This window comes from Nilaparvata lugens, chromosome 6, assembly GCF_014356525.2.
Source record: "Nilaparvata lugens isolate BPH chromosome 6, ASM1435652v1, whole genome shotgun sequence".
In the NCBI taxonomy this organism is placed as follows: domain Eukaryota; kingdom Metazoa; phylum Arthropoda; class Insecta; order Hemiptera; family Delphacidae; genus Nilaparvata; species Nilaparvata lugens.
The window spans coordinates 42210022-42235108 of NC_052509.1; the positions used below are offsets into that span (position 1 = coordinate 42210022).

Consider the following 25087-nt stretch of genomic DNA (forward strand, 5'->3'; position numbering starts at 1 on the left):
TACAGCTGCCACAAGACTAAACACTGTTTCGGTGTGGGCTTCCTAGTTATGAAGCATATCAGGCAGTTAGTGATTGATTTTAAGGCAATAAATGAACGAATCGGAGTGTTACGAGTTACAGGGAGGTTTTCAATCTATCAATAATCAACTGCCATGCACCTACTGAAGAAAAGCCTGATGAAGAGAAGGATACATTCTACGGAGATCTTGAGAGAGCGTATTATGCATGCCCAAAAAATGACATTAAAGTTCTAATGGGAGATATTAATGCTAAAATAGGACTGTACCATCCTGCTAAGAACTGTACCATCCTGCAATTCCACTGGAAAGGCTGGATGAAGAGGTAACTATCAACACCGACCTGGCAGAACAACCCCCTCCATCGGTGCGGGAGGTCCAATTGGCAGTGGAAAAGTTGGATAGAAACAAGGCACCAGGAGAAGATGGAATCCCAGCAGAACTTCTGAAAGATGCTGGAGATCACCTTGCTGAACAACTGCAGAAAGTGATCCATAAGGTGTGGGTGACAGAGCCTGAGGACTGGACAGTAGGACTTATCTGCCCGATACATAAAAAAGGGGATCAAATGGAATGTAAGAATTATAGGGGCATAACCCTTCTCAACACTGGGTACAAAGTATTTTCAAACATTCTGTTTGCTGGGCTCAAACCGTTAGCGGAAAGGTGTGTAGGGAAGTATCAGACAGGATTCCGCTCCGGATGTGGAAGGTAGAGAAGGCTCATGAATATAAAATAGGAACCTCCCACCTCTTCTTGGATTTCATCGCGGCCTATGACAGTATCCTGAGAGTAAGGCTATTCGAAGCCATGGAGGAATTTCAATTCCCAAGGAAGCTCATCAACCTTACAAAAGCATCCTTGTCTAAAGTTGTATGCCGGGTGAAGATACAAAACCATGTCGGAGCCTTTTGAGATGGAGGCAGGGCTGAGACAAGGAGATGCTCTTTCATGTTTGTTATTTAATATAGCTTTAGAAAAAGTCATTCATGAGTCAAAAGTCAACACTGAAGGGAATATTTTTTATAAATCAACCCAAATTCTGTAATTATTCCATTGTTTGTTTAAAAAGTTTTCTTAATATTATTTTATTTAAGTTTCCAGTTTCATTTTGAGTTACAATTTAATTAAATCGATTACTTAGTTATCCAAAATATAATCTGTTTTGTTTATTCTTTTAAAATATAGTTCCTTTCTCATGAGTTATAGAGTTAGATCAATTTAACCTCTCGCAAGCCAAGTGATTCCCCCATTATAAATAGTTACCATATAATGTCTAGGGTTGTTCTCACAACCCTATAATACCAGCTCAATACCATACCTAATATAACCCCAATTACCAATAATAATTACCCCACTACAATGGATGAATAAAATTAATGTTCGAGATCACTTATTGTATTTTTTGTTTAGTATTATCCTTAATTCTGAATTAGATTAATATCTTTTGAAGTATATGTTATCTTAATTTTAATTAGGTTTTATGATTTGAAGTTTTTGAGCTCTCCTTCTTTCCAATTTCCATAACCCTATATCCTTAGACCATTAAATACCTAATACTCCTATTTAAATTCCTAAACTCCCAGTTTCATGAATTTTTTTCCTTAGTTTATTGATAAAGTTAGCATATCATTCTATCCATGTATTTTATTATTTTAGCCCAGTCAATGAAGGTCCAAAAAAGCAGTTTCGATCCGAAAATTAAATAAAAGCTGAATTTTCCACCATCGATAGAACCCTCCCAGAGGGTATTTCTCTCAAAAGTCCCAAGAAATCCCCTTGGAGCTTTTCGCCCCAGCCCCCTAAAACATGAAAAATGCAGATAAACACGGAAAATCAATTATCTCTGTACCCATTGATCTGAAACAGTTCTATTATATGCCATTCGATTCGTTACATTATGGACTACAATATTAGTTATATTCATTTTTCCAATAAAATTAACAGTTTTCTTGATAAAATAATATATATGTAAAAATTTAGGGGGGTTTGTGATTTGTTTTTTTTTTGTTTTATTTGATTAACTTCAAAACAAGTAGTTTTAAAGGAAAATGAGCCAAATAATTAATGTAGCCACTGTCATTGCAAATCCATTGATGTATATTAATATGTATTTGCGATTTGATTTGACGCTGTGGAAGGGGAAACAGTCGACGCGGAACGGCGCGGCTGACTCTCTTAGCCATAGTGAACATCAAACTGGAAATCAATTATCTCTGTAACCATTAATCGGAAAAAAATCTATCATATGTCATTCGATTCGTTACATTATGGACTAAAATATTTGTCGTATTCATTTCCTCAATAAATCAAACAGTTTCCTTGATAAAATAATATATTTGTAAAAATTTAGGGGTTTTTCGATTTGATTTTTGTTTTCTCCGATTAACTTCGAAGCAAATAATCTAAAGAAAATTAGACAAATAATTAATGTAGCCATATTCATTGCGAATCCATTGATGTATATTGTTATTTATTTGCGATTCGATTTGACGCTGTGGAAGGGGAAACAGTCGACGCGGTATTGCGTGGCTGACTCTCTTCACCATAATATAGTAAACAGTAAAATACAGTAGTAGGCCTACTGCTTTCTAAGTTGCATCTTATTCACACTATGGCGCTCGAAACAATCAATTTTGTCTATTGTTTCGACATGCGATGAAACTAATTTTCCATATTTTAATTCTCTAAAATCATTTGTTGTTATATATGTGATAAATCATGCATTCTATGACAGACAAAGATATTTTTTGCAACCGATAAAATATTCATACTATTACATGATATAATACATATTCAAAATATGTGTGTATGATCATAATTCTATGCTAAAATTCATCATAAGTTATGAATGTCAAAAACTGAGATAAATCATAGATTACAGTAGTGTTAACAGTGGCAGTTAATATTCTCCAAGCCAGGTTGATAATATACCTTCAGTTGAGCCAAATATATATGACGGCTGAGGCATAAAAAAATTTATACTTTGGGCTTGTTGAGTTGAAACTTTCTATGATTATCTCTGTAAAGTAGCTTATCTTCTGTTCTTACAAGTTGAATCTTCATTATTTAGACAGTCCAATATGAAAATTCAGTATTCTAAAGATGAAAGCCATGCAAACATACAAATTAAGGAAGAGTAAGCATGCATAAAAGGTAGGAAAATCATGAAAGTGTTTCACATTTAAACACAAAGTACCCTACCGTATAAGATTAATTGAAAGATGATTCATCATCTTCTATTATTTTTGTTAACATATCGATTTTTCACCTCCACTCGCATCTTGTCATTCATTACACAAGGTTGGCAGAAGCTTTTCTTTAGGTCGATTAATGTTGATTGAAATTGATTTTGATTAGGGCACCAAAAGAATAGATCATTTTCTATTTGAAGCATTCAAATTAAATTATTGAACATGATTTCTTATGACTTAGCATTCACAGATTTAGTTGGGTGAAGCTATTTGAAAAATGCACCTGATTATCAATTTCATGGGTTTTATACCATTCTAGTTCATTGTGATCATTGAAGGGTTGAAGTGATGAGTTAGTTCAAGTGAATTCTAGTATATACGTATATTGTGCTTATAATGCTCTTCTTTATTTTCTATCGATGTTTTGCTCCAGTAAAGAAAATTTAAAATGTTGGTTTTACATTTTATAAGCTTTATAAATAATATAAATTAACAGTAATATAAATTTGATAAGTCCAGTATTAAATTAATCGATGTTGATTTTCATTGTATCGCTTTGTATCAATGTTACTTGCACTGTTTGCAATTCATCACTATTCTCTCAAGAATTAGTTTTTTATGAATTTCATGATCTGAAAATTGAAATTCAAATTCTATTTGGATGACGTTCACATTCCACTGGTTTTTTTACAATAATTGAAGTTGAAGAGTGAGGCAATTCAATCCATTTGGAAGTAAAAGGAATCACAGTGCGATTTGAACAGTGGATAGTAGCTTTGAAATTCAGTTGCTCAATTCATTACGGCTTGATACCATCATTCGTAATTATAGTTGATCAGAAATATGCATTGTATATAATGTTTAAATTTCAGTTTGACCAATCTTCTATCACAGTCTCGCTTTCATTCATGAACATGATAATCCTAAATACGTTGATTACCTTAAAGATGTAGCTTATCTTACGTCGAACAATGTACAATACAAACAATTTTCATTAAATTACTATTATGATGATCATTGAAATTTCTGCCTGTGATTGAGAAAAAGTCATTCTATGAGCCTTGAAATTCGTACCTAGAAAAAGTTGCATTATTACTAGAAATTTTGTTATTTCTACCATTTATTATAGGTACTGTAGAGATCAGCTACTTCATTCTGAATCAGGATAAGGATAAATAGGGAAATTGTGAGCAAACAACGAAATCCTGATTTTCATCATGAGCATGGTTAAATCAAGAAAATTGTAATATTTTTTTAGAGTATTGAAAAGTGAAAATCTATATACAGCGCATGTCAAAACTATAGACAAAATTAATTGTTTCGAGCGCCATAGTGTAAATGAGATGCAATGTAGACAGTAGTATTATTCTGTTTACTATGGTGAAGGGAGTCAGCCGCGTCGGCTGTTTCTCCTTCCACAGCGTCAACTTGAATCGCAAATACATAACAATATACATCAATGGATTCGCAATGAATGTGGCTACAATAATTATTCTTCACATTGTTCTTTAAAACTACTTGCTTCGAAGTTAATCGGAGAAAACAAAAAAATCAAATCGAAAAACCCCTAAATTTTTACATTATATTATTCTATCAAGGAAACTGTTCGATTTATTGAGGAAATGAATCCGACTAATATTGTAGTCCTCAATTTAACGAATCGAATGACATATGATAGTTTTTTTCCGATTAATGGTTACAGAGATAATTGATTTCCAGTTTGCTGTTTACTATGTCTAAGAGAGTCAGCCGCGCCGTTCCGCGTCGACTGTTTCCCCTTCCACGGCGTCAAATCGAATCGCAAATACATAACAATATACATCAATGGATTTGCAATGAGAGTGGCTACATTAATAATCCGGCTCATTTTTCTTTAAAACTACTCGCTTTGAAGTTAATCGAAGAAAACAAAAAAATCGAATCGCAAACCCCCTAAATTTTTACATATATATTATTTTATCAAGAAAACTGTTAATTTTATTGAAAAAATGAATATAACTAATATTGTAGTCCATAATGTAACGAATCGAATGGCATATAATAGAACTGTTTCCGATCAATGAGTACAGAGATAATAAATTTTCCGTGATTACCTGCATTTTTCAACTTTGAGGGTCGCTTAGGGGGAAAGCTCCAAGGGAATTTCTTGGGAATTTTGGGAGAATGACCCTCTAGGAGGGTTCTATTGATGATAAAAGATTCAGCTTTCATTTAATTTTTGGATCGAAAAAACCTTTATTGACTGGGCTATTTGTAGGCACCTGCTGTAAAATCTTTCAGGTTTAGCGGGACCAATTTTGTAATGCATTGTACTGAATAAAATGATTGATTGATTGAATGAAAGAAACACATGAACCATGAAGACAACATAGCCAAGAAAGAAGCATCAACCAATAGAGCCAGCTACGCACACATTGACTTTTGGACGTTCGATTTTTTGCCGTCCTTATAAATTCTCAAATATCAGACTAAACGGAACTTGACAGACAAAAAATCGAACGACCAAAAATATATGTGTGTGTAACTAGCCTAAAGCTAAAAGCTAGGCTAGCTTAAAGCTGGGTTTTATGTGCGTAAATGCCGTTGTCAGGGTGAGGATCTCAGATTGGGTGGATTTCAATTTGTCTAAAAAATAACCTAAACGATCATTTTCAATTGTGTTTCAATGGGGGAGGTTGAGTTTATACTTTTTCATACTTTTAAATGGCAATATGTTGATATTATTGGAGATTATTTGATTCTTGAATAATAAGCGGAAATGATGAAAAGTTATTCGATCAACTGTTTTAATACACTTGAAATTTGGACAATATGAATGTAAACAATGCTTGACGTCGTCGACTGCGGAAATTTACGCATTAATGAAAATGCACCTTTAAAATTAACTGAAGAATATTGCCAAATGTAACACAATACAGTAAGGGAGTGGGAGCACAAAAATTTGATATTACATGTTCAATAATTAGTTATAATTTTGCTTATACAAATCCAACTATCTCAACATGGTTTCAGATTGAAAGATCATATTTTTTCTGTCAACAGCGCAAAAAGTCAGAGTCAAAACCAGGCTGCGTGACAGTGACGTCATGTACGACAGCGTCGTATGCAGTGCGCAGATCGCAGCGTCGTGCACACTGCGAAAAGAAGCGCGAAAAAACGCACAAAGCGATTTTCACGACGATCCTGATAGTTGGGTCGCTGGTGATTGGGTGGCTTCCGGCGCTCATCTACTTCGCCATAGTCTGCGACGAGAAACAGTGCCTGTTTTGCCGACAGACGTTCGTCTCGCAGAAAACAAATCTGATCATCAACTTCCTCATCAACACTCTGCTCATACTCAAGACGGCCATCAATTCCTGTATCTACGCTGCTAGGATGAAGGAGATCAAGGTAGGCAAGATTCTTAAGGTTTTTGTAACATTCAATTGATAATAATTAATAAGAAATTATATTTCGTCAATTACAAAAAGAAAAAAAAACCAATCAAACACACAAAAGTTTACACAACTCATATAAGTCTTATTATGAAGGATTTCAGCTGGCAACTACTTTCAATGAGAATCAACGTCTACATAGTTAAATCTAGTGTACGACTATGAACTAGGCTGGATAAAACTTATACAATACATATATGATTGAACTTCAACTTATACGATTAGTTTTAACCTTGATCATTCAATTTGGGTATTCACTATATAAACATGAAATTGAAATGAAGTTTCGAACAGAAAATCTTAACACAAATCTTTCTACTTTTTTTGTATTGTGTATACGCATGGAAAAGAATGAGAAACATTCAGGAGCAGAGTATGCAACCGGTAGAACACATGGATAGAGAGAAACTGAACACATGGAACACAGTGAAAACTGAATAATATTGAAATTTGGGTTTTTCCTGCGAATTCTAACCTGGAATGATTTGATGATTTGAGTTTATCTAAATATTTGCTGTCAAATCATAATTCATGTTCTTCAAAAAAGTCATTGGTGGTATTAATTTTTCTTATTATTTTGTAACTGCAGTAACTTGATACTTAATCATTGTTATTCATTTGTAGCTAGAACTAGTAGAGAGAAAGATTCGCAAATGAACATTCACCACGAATAGGAGTGAAAAAATATTATTTCAATTGAAATGTATTATGTTGTATTGATCACGTATTAGAGTTGATTACTTTGATATTATACGTGTTTCGAGCTGATCGACCTTCACAACAAATATATTCAGAAATGTATCGCAAACAAAATATTCCATTCTACAAAACTTTCAGGGATGTTTGGAAAGTATCATAAGATCAAAAATATTATGCTTGCCTCATAACGTCTTCTGGTGAACCAGGATGACAAAATCATTTGAGAGAATATAAAAACGTAATTACTTGTCAAAAAGTAGCATTTAAAAGTAGCACTATAAAAGTAGCATTTTCATCATAGATACGTGAAATTTCTCTCAAAATGTGTCACCTGGGATAAATTCTGTCATGTGTGAGATTCATTAATATATCCGTTATATATGTTTCACGCATGAAAATAAACCTTCAATCATTATTTTTTACATGAATGAGACGACGTTCTTAACCTTGACATTCTGAACTGTTTTTAATGAGAATAATGTTGAGAGAAATTCCATAAGTAACACAGATATAAATAATGGGACAAAATGAATGAGAAAAAGTTTACTGCAACTGGAAAATATAGGAAAAAAGTGAGGGGCGCGGAAGAAGTGCCATAATAATGTAGTATGGACACAGAACACGTCGCATTCAACTTTACTAAGAAAAGTTATAGGTCCAAACAGGTTTGAAGATCTGCTTGTAGAGGAGCAATTTGTTTGGTATTGAAAGTGATGAGTTTCTTCCAATAAGCCAGTAGAATTTCTTGTATTTTATGTTCAGTTCTTCTTTTTTCTTTTTGACATGCTCTTTCCAGCGAAGCTTAGCATCAAGAGTCATACCTAGGTATTTAGCTTGATTTTCATGTGGTATATTAATTCCATTGATGTTGATTGGAAGGTACACAGCTCTCTTGTTGGTGAAGTTAACATGAATCGACTTTTCCTCATTGAGCTTCATTCTCCACTTTTTGGTCCAGTCTTGTATCTTGTTGACAGATCTCTGAAGCTTCGCTGTTGCAATACCAACAACACTGTCTACTGCTAGTAGGGCGGTGTCATCTGCGAACGTGGCTGTGGTATTCTCCTCCAAATTAGGGATATCACTAGTGAAGAGAAGATAAAGGACTGGTCCTAAAACACTTCCTTGCGGAACTCCTGCTTTTATCTCTCTTAGATCAGAATATGAATCTTCATATTTGACTCTAAAATACCTTCCTGTCAAATATGATTGCAATATTTCTGTAAATTGCTTAGGAAGCATTTTCTTCAGTTTATAAAGAAGTCCCTCATGCCATACTTTGTCAAAAGCTTGCCCTATGTCAAGAAAAACTGCTGAACAAACCTTTTTTTCTTCCAAGCTCTTCTCTATTATATTAACTATCCTATGTACTTGATCAATTGTGGAGTGTTTTTTTCTGAAACCAAATTGATGATTAGGAATTAATTGCTTTCTCTCAATTATTGGCTTGAGTCTACTCAATAATATCCTCTCAAACAACTTTGATAACACAGGTAACAATGAAATTGGTCTGTATGAAGCTACTTCATGTGGTTCTTTTCCTGGCTTGAGTAACATTATAACTTCAGCTACTTTCCAGACTCCTGGTACAAATCTGAGTCTGAATGAAGCATTCAGGATGTTTGTTAGCTTGATGAGTGCTTTCCTTGGTAGATGCTTCAGGACTAAGCCAGTTATCAGGTCAAATCCTGGAGTTTTCTTAGCATTCATAAGTTTTATTTCCTTTTTCACTTCTTCTACTGAGACATTCATTAGTTCTTGATTTTCCTGCATGATGCTACCTTCAATTTCTAGATCTTCTTGAGCTGCAACGTTTGGCTGGAAGACATTCACAAGATGATCAGCAAATGCCTGTGCCTTTTCTTCATTATTCTTGGCCCATTGTCTATTCAGTTTCCTAATAGGGGGAACTTGTTGGATGGGTGTTTTTATTTTCTTAGAAGCCTTCCATAGTGAGTAATCAGTGTTGCCTTGTCCTGTCAAATTACTCAAGTAACTGTTGATTGATTCATTTTTAATAAACTGTATCTCTCTTTTCAGTTCCTGTGTGAGAGTATTCAGTAATCTTTTATCTTGAGGAGAACGTGAATGCTGCCACCTCCTTCTAGCTCTTCTTTTCTCTGCAATCATTTCTCTTATTTCCAATGGATAATTATTTCCTACTGTTCTTCGTTTCCTAGTCTGCGGAGTATTACACCAGGCTGCCTGTTGTATATCAGTAACAAATTTTTCCAACTCCTCTTCTATTTGATCTGCAGTTGTTAATGGTGAATTCAGGTTAATTCTTTCCTCCAACACTTGCTGAAAGCCATCCCAATCTGTATACTTATTAACTAGTGTGGGATAATTATTTTGTTTTTGTAAAATAGTGTCACTCAACTTCAGAATAATTGGAGAGTGGTCTGAATTGAGATCAAAACTTTCCTCTACTTGCAAATAGTTTACTGAAATGTTTTTGATTATGAAAAAGTCTATGAGATCAGGTATCTTACTTGTATCTGTAGGCCAATAAGTTGGTTTTCCAGGTCAGAACAAGTGAACAAAACTTGTAAAAAGGTATTCTCAGCCATGCATGCATTGAAGAAAATGCACGATATCCTCCCTAGAAAAATTGAATTATTATTGGTTCAATCTCTCATCTTCCCACATTTAATGTATTGTAGTTCTGTTCTTAACGATATGCAAGTCACTCTGAATGATAAACTACAGCGTTGCCAAAATTATTGTCTAGGTTTCGTCTACTCTCTCCAACGCCATGATCATATCACCCCAGCCCACATTGCTAGTTCAACATTAAAGCTTCCCGATCAGAGGGTTTTTCGAATAGTCAAGCTTGTTAGTTCTTGAAATACGGTAAGCCGAACTATTTTAAAGATGATTTCAAATTTGTTTCTGAAGGTAGGAGGATAGATGCTTCACATACTAGAACCGGAGAAAGTACTTTAAGGATACCCAATCATCGAACTACTATTTTCACAAAATCCTTCTTAGTCAGTGCCTGTCGTGCATGGAATACACTTCCTGTTTCTATCAGGTCTATCGAGAGCCGAGCGAGCTTCATCCTGACTTTAAAAAAACATATTTTGGAACAAATGACTGAAACTGTCCGGCCCTAGAACGATCACATGACAACCATCCCTCACCCATTCCACCAATATAAACCTTTAAACCATGTTATAGAACGAATTGTATATATATATTATATAAACTCATGTTATTTCAATTATCCACTGCATACTGCTGTATATTACTGAAAGTTGATAACCCTGATCTACTTTCAGCCTACTTCATTTTATTAATCAATTATTTGATCTTATCTACCTATATAATTATTTTACTTTATCAATTTTCTGTTTTTTTCTCTTTAATATTCATATTGATTGAAACTTTTACAATATTTCCATTAATAAATAAATCCTTAGTTTAAATAACGAAATTAACGTTTTGGTAGAGAGTTAGTGGGGAGGATATTTTTAATATTCTTTCCGAAGAATGGACATTGATATGTTCAAAGCTCCGCCAATTTATGTAGATGCATAACAATATGATGATTATTATCTATAGTTATTATATATGTATATATATATATATTTTTTTTAGATTACGTCCTAAAGACTCCAGTCATGGAGTATAAGACAAGTCATGTTATTACATAATAATTCTAACACTAAGTAGTTCAACCTAGTTTAGGTTTGAAAGGAATTCTTGTACACTATAAAAAGCTCTATCAACTAAATATTTTTTCATTTGTTTTTTGAAAATCTTCAAATCATCATTACTTTTCAAGATTTGAGGTAGCTTGTTATAAAATTTCCTACCAATATAATCTGGTTTTTGTTCAAATAACCTACTATTGTGACCCATTATATGATAATCTGCTCTGTTTCGCGTATTATACTCATGAACATCTGAATTCTGGATCACACCACTCGTTTTCACATGCATTACAACTTCATATACATACAAAGATGGCACAGTTAATAGACCAAGCTTTTTAAATAAAGGCCTACAAGAGTCTAACCTATTCACTTTCTCTATACATCTGAGTGCCTTCTTTTGAATCTTAAACACTCTGCCCATATTTTGTTGAGATGAATTACCCCATACTAAAATAGCATACCTAATATGAGATAGTATAAGTCCATGGTAGGCAGTTAACAGTAGTTTTTTATCATTCAGCCTAGCAAGCTGCCGCAGGACAAATACCCCAGATGATATCTTATTACATATCCTCTCAATGTAAGGATGCCATGTTAATTTCCTGTCCAATAAAATTCCCAAGAATGCTACTTTCTCTCCTTGGTCCAATTCATTTTCCTCTACAAACACATTTATTTCTCTATCCTCTACTGAATTATATTTACTTTTGAATTGTAGGAATTGACATTTCTTACTATTTATTGTTAATTGCCTTTGCTTCAAGAATTGGACAATTGACTGTACTCCAGTAAAAGCATTTATTTCTAGACTATCTAATAAATAATTGTTAAAGATAAGCGATGTGTCATCAGCAAACAACAGAGCTCTGTGATCTTTTAACTCTTTTGGTAATTGGTTCACATACAACAGAAACAGTAAGGGACCCAGAATTGAGCCTTGAGGTACTCCAGCCTGGACCTCCAGTTTTTGAGATTTAATTTTTACTATTTCATTCCCATCCACCTTGGTAAGCTCAACACACTGGTTTCTACCTATGAGATATGATTCAAACCATTTTAGTTCTATACCATTCACACCTACAGTTTTTAGTATTTCCAATAATATTCTATGGTTCACACAATCAAAAGCTTTGGATAAATCAAGAAATATTGCGGCTGCCTTCTCACCTGAATCTATTATATCTATTAGTCTTTCAACAAGGGATACTATTGCAGTCTTAGTAGATTTCCCTTTTTGGAACCCATGCTGTTCATCACATATGAAATTAATTTCTTCCAGGTGCATCAATAACCTATTTAAAACTACTCTTTCAAAAATTTTACTTTATTACATTTAGAATACTAATGGGTCTATAATTTTCAACTCTCTCAGAATCACCGCTCTTGAAAATTGGCAAAATTTTTCTCTAGTGAAGTATTAAGGAGATGCAATAATTCATTTTCACATTCTTTTAAAATTTTGCTTGAGACCCCATCCAATCCTACTGTTTTTTTGTTATTCAAATTTTTTATTATTCTTGACAACTCATCTCTTGATAATGGATGAAATTTAAATACCTTTTCAATTGGCTCAGCATTTAATGTAGTTGTATTATAAGTATTAGTGTTCAGTGACTTTTGGAGATTATATGCAACCTGTTGATAATATTTATTGAAAAAGTTACAAATGTCTATACTATCATCCATATAATTTCCATGTTCATCGATTATCCTAGGGACATTAGTAACTGTATCTTTTTGAGCTGCTCTCCTATTTCTATTAATTACCTCCCAAACAGCAGAGTTAAAATTGGTACTAGTTGTTAATATTTCAGCTGTTTTCTTACACTTAGCTTTCCTCACTTCTTTTGCATAGTTTTTCTTCAGACATTTGTATTTGACTTCACTCGGAACATCCCTCACTAATTTAAATTCCTCATAAGCTTCCCTAACAATATTTCTTTGAGTAAGAATATCTTCAGTTATCCATTCATCTACTTTGTTTAATTTACTTTTTACTTTGACTTTTTTTATCGGACAGCATACACTAATGTGAAATCTTAGAGTATCAATGAATTGCTTATATTTGTAATTTAGGTTACAACTGTTATAAACACTACTCCAATTTTCTTGAAGCAGTTCCTGCTTCAAACAATTTATATTTCCTAGCTCATATTGCTGAATTTCTTTCACAAAAGTTTTTTTTCTGCCTGGATTCTGGCCCTGCAACTTAACATCTAAAATTTGATAGTTATGATCTGATAGATCTGAGCTCCCTAACCTGACATTACAACCTTCTATATTTGTGAGGATATTATCAATAATTGTCTGTGAAGTTCGAGTTACTCTTGTATATTCGTGTACCTTAATTTCTAAATTATTCATATTAATAATATCTCTAATATCCTCTGTCATTTTATCCTGCCTGGCAAAATCGGTATTGAAATCTCCTACTACTATAACATTTGTGAAACGAGCGGTTGTAATTTCCAAAAGTGTATGGAGCAGTTCACAAAATTTTTGCCAGTCTCCATTTGGTGACCTATATATACCTAACACTGCTACCTCAAATCGATCATCAATTTTTAACCTTAGTCCCGTCACCTCTAAATCCATCTCAACAGAAAATCTCTTAACAAAATCCAGTTCATAAGTTTGGGTATGTTTAGCATTGCTAGTGAATATACATACACCACCACTTCTATGAGCTATTCTACAAAATTCTGATCTCAGTGAATAGCCTGGAATCCTAACTTGATTTATTTCCTTTATTTTTAAGCCATGCTCTGTGAAAATAACAATGTCAGGATCCTCCTGTTTAAGAAATACTTCTAATCCGTCAATTTTGTTGTGAAGATACTGAATAAATGTTTTGATGATAAATACTAAAAACCTTACCATCTTGTGCTACTCTATCTCTAGCATTTGTAGCTATTTCCCTTTCCCTGTTTTGAGCCAATTTACTAAAAAATCGTTATTTGTTTTTAAACCAGAGGATTGCAAACGGCTTTCAATCAGCTCTGCCAATCTATTACAAAAGATTACTTTGCCAGATCGATTTAGATGCAACCCATGATTAGTGAAGTTATGTCTTTTCAGCCTTTCATTTAGAAAACAAATCCCCAGTTGTTTAGAATTCTTATTTTTTAGGCTGTTGATTGTATTATGGATTGATTTGTTTGTCGAATTGATTGCTTCATTTAATTCTGGCCTATCAAACCTATTAGGAATAGTACTTATTATTAAGTTTGTTTTTTTTGCTGAGTGGCACAATTTCCTTGATTTTTTCTGTTACTTGAGGAAGATGATTCAAGTTAGGTTCATTTATATTATTTGGGCCACCCAGTACAATTAGATAGTCATTTTCATCAAAGTCTTTAGTTTGTTCCCTAGCTGACTCTACAACTGCATTAATTGATGCACTTGGCTTGAAAAAACATTGGACATCAAATTTATTTTTTAATCTTTTATCAAGGAGATCACTGCAATCACGTCCATGACTGGACGTCAGTAGCAGAACTCTCCCTTTCCTATCTTTATTTCCCTCAGCTATATTTTTGGTTGCTGTCTTCAAAACCTCACTATACGTTTTATTTCGACCATTTTCAGAGCATTTCCCATCATTTAGGTTAGATTCTATTTTTTTTTTTGCATTTGGACGGAGGTTCTATCATACATTTAGTATTATCAAATTTAGATTTTAGTTTCTTTATTTCCTCTGACATTAGACTACATTGATTTTTTAGATTTAGTATTTCTTTTTTATGGTCTTCATCTTGTAATTTTATAATCAGTTCCAAAGATTTAATTTCTTCTACCAACCCTAACCTTTCTTCCTCAGACGTTTTTAGAGTTACTTCTAATTGGTTTTTTAAATTAGTGTGGCTACTTTGTAGTTGAGCAACTTTTTCGGCTAAAGTAGTTTGAAGAACTGGGGTTTTTGGTTTTGGCGTTTTTGAATTTTGGTTTTTGGATCGCGTAAGTACTCCCGCTATGTGTACATTTCTATTACTAACCTTCGGTGTTCTACTTGAGCTCATCTTCCTATCTAAGAAATTATATTACTTGCAATAATAATAATTGATTTATAAATGATAGGATTTTAATTTGGTTATAATTTTAGTCAAGTAAACTATCTATGTTTATTTTTAATTCTTGAAAACCTAACCTCAAACTAACCTCTAAACGGTGTTTGGCTTATTAAAATAGAATTAAGAATCAAAATCTAAAACAAAATGATGAAACGTGATCAAGAAACAATTAATAATGAAATTAACACAAAATTTGTACTTATCCGTGACTATTTATAACACAAAATCTTCCAAAACCCAGGAGCGAAATTATGTAGGACTTTCATTCACAACCTCTAACCTCCTATTACAAATTGCTTTTTCATATAATATACAGTTCAATAATTATTTTCTTAGTCTATATTATGTAAATTCATCTATAATTTTGCTGTATTGTAAGCTATTGTATATAAGTGTATAAGCCAGTATATATTGTAATCTACATAAATGAAGTACTCAATCAATCAATCAATCTAGTTTTCGAGATATCCGCTTTTAAAGATGTAACATTTTTGAAAAAACACGTTTGCCTCCATTTTTTTTATATTTTTGCTCTTATAACTTTTTAAAAATCGATGGGAAGAATCCATGCTGTTTGATGTATAATTTCACACTTTTGCACATTTCCCTTCAACAACTGTTGCAGCAGCATTAGTGTTGAGTGTGAAAACTCGAGTTTTGCAAAAATAGACTAATTGACAAAGGTATTTGGAGGGAATTTTTTGAACAGTTTATGACTTTGCAGCTTTGTTGAGTTTAGTTGGGAGGAGAACATAATCAAAAGTCCCAATTCCTAACTCATGTGCTGAGGGGATAAGGGTGGTTTGAAAGTTTCATTTTTCATCATTACAAAAATGATGGGATACATGGTTCCCAATTATTATACAACGTTAAACTCCAGGAGAGAACTGAAAACAAGCTGAATATGACATGATTCAATTAAACAAATAATTTAGATCAGAAAAATATGTCTGTTCTCTACAGAATCTAAAAGCGGTCTCTTGTTCAAGTCTCCACATCGACTGAATCAGGCTAAAAATAGGTATCAGGCTTAGCAATACATTATAAAATTTACCTATTTATAAAGTACGTGGTGAGGACGCCATTAATTTCCCTCATTAGAAGTAGAAGACTCAGCAACTGAATTGATGTTAAACTGATTTTTATGATGAATTAGCGTCTGCATCTTCTATTTAATCGAGGAGATGTTAGACAACAATAAAGGAAATATCAGAATTAAATTACAAAATGTATTGAATTACGTCATGAAACTACTCCAATACCGTGAGAATCGCAACGTTAATCCAGCAGTTATCAAATTATTTGCACTAGCAAATTATCTAAAAGTTACAATCTTGGAAAAAATGAATAAATTTCGGCACAGTGTACTCCCCATCCCGTACATGTATAAGCCAGTTCCTTTATTTATAATATATTAGATAAGCCTACATTATTCAACGAGCATGGGAAAGGTGTGGACTTCAAAGTGAATAACAGTTCAACATAAAATGCGGAAAAGCTACGAAAATCTATGCGTGAGACAATATTTATAATGCATCTTTTTCTGTTGGAGGGAGATTGGGATGATGGAGTAGTGTATTTCCTAGAATGGGCGGAGGAATTGATGTCAAATCGATTGCAGGAGACAGCAAGGAAGAGAGGTTATCCCACTTTCACGGTGTCATCAGCAGAAGAACAATGCTGAAAGTGAAAATGATTAACGAGAAGGCACTCATGCCAAGTGAACTACAATGAAGCCAACGACCTATTTTATCATATCACTACTGAGCTCGTCCTCAACTCAATCCCTATTATTCAATCAATCAACCTTGATTCTAGCCATATGGGTGATGGTTTGAAACTTGGAATTAAAAAAAAATGTTTGAATCTAAAATTGTATTTATTTCTCAATCTCAATATGATATTGAATCAACGGTAGAGTCCAACCCTTCTTCAAGGAGGAAAAAGAAGGAAAAGTAAGATAAGATTTTCTCTACTGTTGAGTGAAGAATTTTTTTCAGAATTAAAATTCTTCTACGTTTTGTTGGAAACAGAATAAGTGATTCGTATCTAATACTTCGATGAACTGCAAGTTATCAAGATGTAGTATTTCGGAACAAGGTTATTGTGAGTAGTATTTGACGATCTTGATCAAATAATTACTGAATCTATTGAAATCTATTGTCATGATTCTTGAAAATGTTAGAAATAGAGTAACATTCGACCTCCAAGTATTCTAAGAATCCTTACTGGGAGAAACTAAGGAAGGACGAGAGAAATCGTTTCTTGTTGAGCTGGGCAAGCATGGGCAAACATGTGATTTGATTTATTGGGAATGTGTAGTTAGAGGTGTTATTAAGTCACTTGACGATTTATTTCTTCAATCCTTCGTTCTCTTTCTCAGCTATATGTGGACTTAATGAAGTTTGATATGTTCAGATCTGGAGATCAGCGTTACTGACTGGAACCAGCGACTCAAATGATAAATTACAAGGAATGGATTTATGGATTTTTCATTGGTTGTAGAATCAATTTCAGTCGACAGAGAACTTATTGTGGATCGGTGAGAGAGAGAAAAAATCATAGTTCAAATTAGCTTTCTCATAGTAATATCCCTTACGTTGTGACTTTTCGTGTGAGAGCTGCTAAAATCTTCAAATCGAAAGAAGTTAACAAATAAAATGATTACTATTCCCATGCTTTTTTTAGATCACTTCCTTTTTCAACCCTCGGTCTGCTGGCTTGCGCTGCCTGGTCGTGGGTTTGGATCCCACCGGAGGCATGGACGTTTGGTCATCTCATCATCTCATTCCTTAACTCAAGCATAAGCAAAACACTTATGGGGCATCATCCGCAATGGAAAAATATTCAGAGTACCATCAGTGTTTTTTTATCAATCATCAGTGCATTAACGAGGATGCTTTGTTGCTTTGTATGTTGGCAGAGAGCGCTGAACCTGATGTGCAACCAATTCCTGCTGTTCTGCTGTCGCGACTGCTTGCCGCCCGAGCGACTCAACTCGCTGCTGGAGCTGCACGAGACGCGCTACAGTCGCGGCTGCAGCCGGCGAACCGTCATCGAGGAGACGGCCGTTATCAACGGTGCAGCCACGTTCGATTCGGTCAACCGGCGACAGCTGTCCTGCAAAATCATCAAAAGGCCCAAGGGAGACGACACCTCGCTGTAATCGACGGCTGCCATTGCAGAGCATCATTACCACTACTTCTGCATGCACTTCGGTAAGGACAGGTCACGTGGGTGGCTAATTGAGTAGAAACATACAGATCTAACAGGAAACTGTGTTCAAGAAACCAGGAGTCATGCATATCTGACTTATGAGACTTGAGTTGAAGATACCAGGTGACATGCAGATCTCGACTCATGAGAATTGAGATGCATATACCATTTCATGAGAATTGAGATGCATATACCATTTCATGAGACTTGAGTTGGAGATATCACGAGCCATGGAGATCTTGACTCATAGGAATTGAGTTGAAGATACCAGAGTCATGCAGATCTGACTCATGAGTGTCGAGTCACCAGGTGACATGCAGATCTGAATAGTGAGACTTTAGTTGATACCACGAGTCTTGCAGATATTGAGTTGAAGATACCAAGTGTCATGCAGATTTGACTCTTGAGACTTAAGTTGAAGATACCACGAATCTCGCAGAACTTGACTTATGAGACTTAAGTTGAAGATACCACGAATCTCGCAGAACTTGACCTATGAGACTTAAGTTGAAGATACCAGGAGTCTTGCAGATCTCGACTCATAAGAATTGAGTTGATGATACTTGGAGTCATGCAGATCTTGAATCAAGAGAATGTGTTGAATATGTCAGCAATAACAAAGCTATTTATCATTTATTTGAAGAAGGAAGAAATCAAACCGATCTCAGTTTTCAAATAACCAGACCATGGCTTGTCGATTAAAATACAGGGCTTAATGTAGACATGTGAGACTACACCAGGATTTGAACTTGATGATTCGCGTTTAGACAAGGGTTGAATCTAAAGTCAAGCCAAAACAATTCAAGTTAAGATAATCAAGGAATCTAGAAACCATTTATTATGTTATTAAGGTCAACATCAACATAAGAAATGTGAGATTCTAGATTTTGAAGTAAAATTATAAAAGTTTATAAAAAAATTTACCATATTATTGTTGTATCAATAGCTGTCAAGTTATGTGTATGTGATTCATTCTATTGATGTGATTGTGAAGTGCTATGAAGTACTGTTGAAGGTGACTATTATTCATAATCCGTAATTTATTGAACGAAAAATTTCTGTGATATGTTACAAATATTTTTCTATTTGTAGAAATTTTTCTTAGAATTTTCAATCTCTTTTAACAATAGTTCAACAGTTATTTTTTTTAGTAATAAAAATAGAAATTCACGGTTGTAAACGATACCTTCAATAAAAATTCTAAGAATTGCGTTGCCTTAGGTTGTTGAACATTGTTTAACAACGAAAATTGCAAAGAGAGAGAGAGAAAGGGAGAGATAGATAGATAGAAAGAGAAAGAGAGAACGAGCGAGAGAGAGTGAGAGAGTGTAAAAGCTCCAACTACTGGCGGTAACGTGGACTCGAGTTTTTGTTTGATTTTAATTTAGAATTGGCCGTTTCTCTAAAATGCTATGAGGAGATGCTAAGTCCAATATGAAATACTGGTATGAGTTTCAAGTTATGTGCTCATCCATAATGAGTTTCATCAATTGAAGGGAAATATTCTAGCGTTGAGCTGCTGAGCCTCACTTGATAAACCAACATATTAACCAACTTGCAAATGCACAAACAAGACGAATTGATAGATACATTGCATGTCATGTTCTAATAATTAAAATGATTACGAATTTATATTTAATTAAATTCCTTATAGACTTTATATCTTTAGATCTTATTCACTGGAATTGAATTTATAATAAAATAGAATATTTTATTTCTAATTGCCAAAAACATATTATTCAAATGAATTCGAATGATTCGTTAATAATATTTATTACTAGATTAAATTCTTAGTGTTTTTCGAATTACTGTTTACAAGTTCCCAAATTAGAGAGCCTCTGAGTGAGATTATAAAAAGGGAAACTAAAAGCTACTGAGAGAATCTCAGATCCTTTATAAGAATATTCAATAATATCTATTGTACTGTTGAAAAGTTTGATGTTCAAAGATAATTTACTGGTTTTAATTTGATCTATTGAATGAAATGTCTAGTCTTTCTAAGATAATTTACTAGTTTTATTTTGATCTATTGAATAAAATGTCTAGTCTTTCTATTGTTTTTGTTATTATTCTCGATAATTAACTTTTTGATGGATTCCATGGATTTAGTAATTCACAAGGAGTTTCATGTTTTTAAAGGAAAAATGTCTTATTATAATATTGATATTAATTCAAGCGTGATTCATGGAGTTTTGTCGGATCTGTAAAAGGGAGAACGCAAGTGTCCTCAGAATTACCCAAGTACCTGATTACATAAATAAATAATGGGCCAAATTTCAAGAGATTGAACATTTCTAGTTATATTGGAACAGAGCTACACTAACTGCTCAATGGAGAAGAGCAATCGTAACTTTTCAAACCATTGGACACATGACATCTCACAAAAGTTCTTGAAGTGGCACGTCACTTCAAAGTTATTTTTACGAGTGAACTTTTTACGATTTAACTCTCGAACTTTAAGGTGCGTACAGATTTACGCGCCGCGAACATGAGCAATTCACTTTTAATCAGCTGTATCCAAGTTTTCTATATCTGTATCTTACCGTTTCTGTACGCACCTTTAGAGTTGTAATTTTGCTCGAACAGGATGTGGTTCACATGGAAGAACTTACCAAAAACGACAATATATTCCATTAATTCTGAAAATAAATTGTAGCTGAATCTAAATACTTCCAATTATTGAGAAAATCAAAATATTTCAAAAATTTTGTAAAGGAGAAGAACCATTTCTTATGAAAATTTCACTTAGCAACGTTCCACAAAACTCAACTATTGGAATAATTAGTCGAATTATAATTTATAATTATGAGGAAAAAAGAAGCAGGCGAAGGGTAGGCAGCAGTTTCAACAGCAGAGAGTCATCAATTATTATCAATGACACCTAAATCACCCTCAAGGACTAATCTGCAGCAGTATTTCTTATCATAGAGCAAGTTGCAGTAGGTAAGACTCCAGACTACAGTACCTAGTCCATTATTATACTCAAAAAGGGTTTACAATATAAGTTGTGTTTCTAAGAAAATATATTATTTATCAACGAAAACTTATATGGAAAGATACCTGATCCACCGTAAGATCGTAACATATCCAGATATTGTGTCAAGGTATTGAGGATTCCCATTCCTAGGATAATCAGATGACATTTGAAATTTTGAATGTGTTGTAAAATGCTCCACAGTCAGTGATGCAATGCGTGAAGGTGCATAAATTTGCAGGTGAGTTTGTAGTAGCAACCGTTTTTCCACTGAAAGTTAGTGCAGATCGTCAACTTCTCTCTTCCTTATTTGCATATCTTGCTTTTTGTTGAATTACATTCTGAGTTACTTCTCACAGACGATATACGAGGTACTCTAGATAATCAAGAGAATGTTAAAGCCGGTTATGAAGAATTAGGAGTTTATAGACTTGGGATGAACAGAACCATGAAATTCTACACAAGCTAGTTGTGTACCATGTTCAAGTTTTGTTATGAAAAACGCATGAGGACGACATAATTAAGCTGAAAAAAAGCTTCAACTTTGTATTTGATCCATTAATATTGAATACGGTAGCTATATTCACACTAATTGCAAAACAAAAGCAAATTAGTTGCTGGTTTTATCTTGACAATAACATATTTGAAAACCAGTTGACTATCCTAAGAATCAGCATTAAAAAGCCATTATAACTGTACAATAATTAATTGGGATAATATTTTGTTTGAATTACGAATGCTATTGAACATTACATTTAACAGTTGTATATCACCATATTTTTTCATGTCTGAGCTGTAGCTAATGTTTAGAGGAATAGTTTCATCATTAATTTAAATTATTAGCATAGGCCTATCGATGAATCATTACATCTATCATTACTATCTTCACATTCATTACTTCATTTTATCTAAACCGATGAAGACATTTTATGAAATTCAAATGATGAATGTTTCATTGAGGTTGAGAAAACTACTGGAAATCATGAGTCATTAATCCTCAGGCTCAAGAGACCCTTTTTATAAGCCCCAGTTGAACTTTGAACTTCGAGTTTTGAACAAATACCTGTCGATTGAACCCTATTCACTCACAAGTTGTAAGCTGATACATGAATGATTTATAGAGAACTTTGACAAAAATCCAAGCGTGGGATATTTCCTGGCATACTTCACCACTGAAAAACACATTCAGAAGGTTGGCCTACTGGGCATCTACTAACGAATGCCCAACTGCGCGAATTAACTACCATGGGAACAAAATTGAAATCTTGATGGTGACTGAGGGTGATTTATAGTGTTATTCAATTTCAATTTTGGCCGAAAAACTCGCTTGAAAATGGAAGAGCCATCAGTGTGAACTGGATTATCTGCTCTTCGAAAAAAACTTTTTCTCTCTTACTTTACCAGAGCGTCTCTCATTTATTCGTATTCGCCGATACAAACTGTATAGTTAAAGCACACAGTTAAAATTCTCATCAACATTGGAGCTTTTCGAATTTCCTTCTGATAAGTGAGACGATGAAAATGGGAACAGGCTTTCATATAATGTGTTTCCTGTCGTGATTTTACGTATGCCTTCCAAAAAATTAGTCAATGGAAAAAACCATATATGTTTATATGCCGATGGATTAGAACAGTAAAGTTATATTTGAAGGTTAGTTTCGAAATGAAAACATAACCCCGAAACAAACCAAGGCTAGCTCATTAACAAGTAGCAAATTGAGAAGGCAGTTCAACTAAACATCGATCAAAGGAATAATATATTATTAAATTTTTCATTTTTATGCTTTCGTTTCTAGGTCAAATAAGCCCGAATATTTATTTATTTAAACTACAAAGAAAAATATACTTGTTGAAAATATATGAACAAACTAGCTTAGCCATATATAACGTTTGAGGGTCGATATACTAGCGTATAAAAAACAATATAAACAAAAAAAAAAAATAGGAAGAAATATTTATTTATTATGTTATTCGTTATTGTTATAAACATATATATCCTTGTCTACTGTATCTCATACTAGCATGTCTATGTTTTATAATCATTAGCTGTTCATTGAAACCAATTTAAAAGTATATCATCATAGACGAATTCTATCATTTATGTATTATTATAATTATAAAAAACTATCTGATAATTTGGAACAACTTCAAACCAGGAATTTCACCATATTTAAAGCTTCAAAGTTGGACACAGTGACACCACCCATTCGGCGTATTGTTTACGTCACAGGATCGGACCAATCCCGAATTAATATGTAAATTTGGCAAGATAAAATTTGGAGAAGAAATTGAAGTGGAAATTGGAAGAGGAAGACTCGAGGCCATTTTGCAAGGATCATCGGTAGGATGCAGACCTAGTCCACGTACCTAATTGTTTAAAAGCTTTGATTTCTGTTTCATGTAACTTAATCTTCGTTTTCTGTTTTTTAAAAAGTTGTTCCAAAGTTCCTATAATAATTGTGATATCAAGATTTTAAATTTCATTCAAATAAACCCTGAAATTATATCAGTGAAGTCTGTTCAACATTTTTCGCCACGTGGAAGGACCCAGCCGGAACGATATATTCTACGGCCGAATATATTTCGAAAAACCAAAAAACGGAAACAAAAGTCTACGTAAGTTGTTCGAATATAAAAGGGGATCCCCATAAATCTGCGAAAATTGTACAGCGCATAAATTCGTTCAGTTAGAAAAGTCATGACTATAGTTTTAAGGGTACAAAATTTATCATAATTAATTTTTATAATATTAAATACATTTAACTATCCACGCTGTACTTAGCTAAAAGGTCTATTTTCCTTAGGCGAAACCACACCCTGAGAATAATTTTAATTATTAATTCATTCTATTTTCTTAATCACTATTTCATATTAACTTGTTTTTTTCTTGTTGAACTAATTCAGTTTATGACCCTTTCCAAGGGCTATTATCCATTTCATTTTGTTTAATTGAAGAATACCGAACTTTCTATATAATATTTATAAATTAAAGATTCAAATCTACTATCAACCAATATTTATTTTGTATCTATTGAAAATTATTATTCACATAGCTTGTTCATTAATTTATTCCATATTTGCTGTAACAGTTTATCTCTCAGAATATATCCATATTACCGTTTTGTTAAACTGGATTTACTTCATTTTACCTCCAAATTCGTTCTTTCTCGACTGACACACATTGATCATTCAGGACACGTCCTGTTTTGCAATAGTCAGACAGTAGCGAGTATAGTATCTATCATTAGACTATTATCCATTCTGGTGGTAAGTGGTGGTCGTTTTTTCTTATCAAGTAATAAATTCTGTCATTGGGAGTATCCCACAGAATCAAATAGTAAATCGACTCCCACCGGCCTGCTACACCGAGGTGAAGTGAATCCCGCATCATCAGCCGATCAACGTTGAAAAGAGAGGTAATAGATCGTATAGACAACGTTAGAATTAAACTCGGTACTCGAAATATTTACTATTTTGGTCCAGCACTTCGCTACATAACCTATAGTATTTATCAGAGACCTGGTTCGCATGGATTTGCCATTCTATCTGTTGTTTCATGCGGTCTAATATCTTTCCAAATTACGGCACAAGTATTGGATTCTGGTTATATTGGTCATCACTTGGAGAAAAGGTTCACTCCAAAGTTACTATCTCTGTTCGATCATAGTGACAACAGGATTTATTTTCAGCAGATTCAAGTTGCACTGTATTTTATTATTAAAGTGAATTTAATTCCACCTCACTATATTATAGCCACCTACCATATTAAGTTAGAAATTCAGGTCCCTTACTTCGGCTACCTTTGTAGACCGACAAACCCTCT

General features: G+C 33.7%; 1 protein-coding gene and 1 long non-coding RNA gene across 3 annotated transcripts in view; both read right to left on the bottom strand.

The window, feature by feature from the left end:
• Window positions 1-25087, bottom strand: part of LOC111048118 (glycosyltransferase 25 family member) — a 223260-nt gene that overhangs the window by 44735 nt on the left and 153438 nt on the right. The window lies entirely within an intron of this gene.
• On the bottom strand, window positions 10751-23192 carry LOC120351926. The gene is made up of 4 exons (XR_005571637.1): window positions 22831-23192; window positions 21603-21605; window positions 11784-11787; window positions 10751-10762 (listed from the first exon to the last, which is right to left on the bottom strand). It is a non-coding gene; the product is annotated as an uncharacterized LOC120351926 (long non-coding RNA).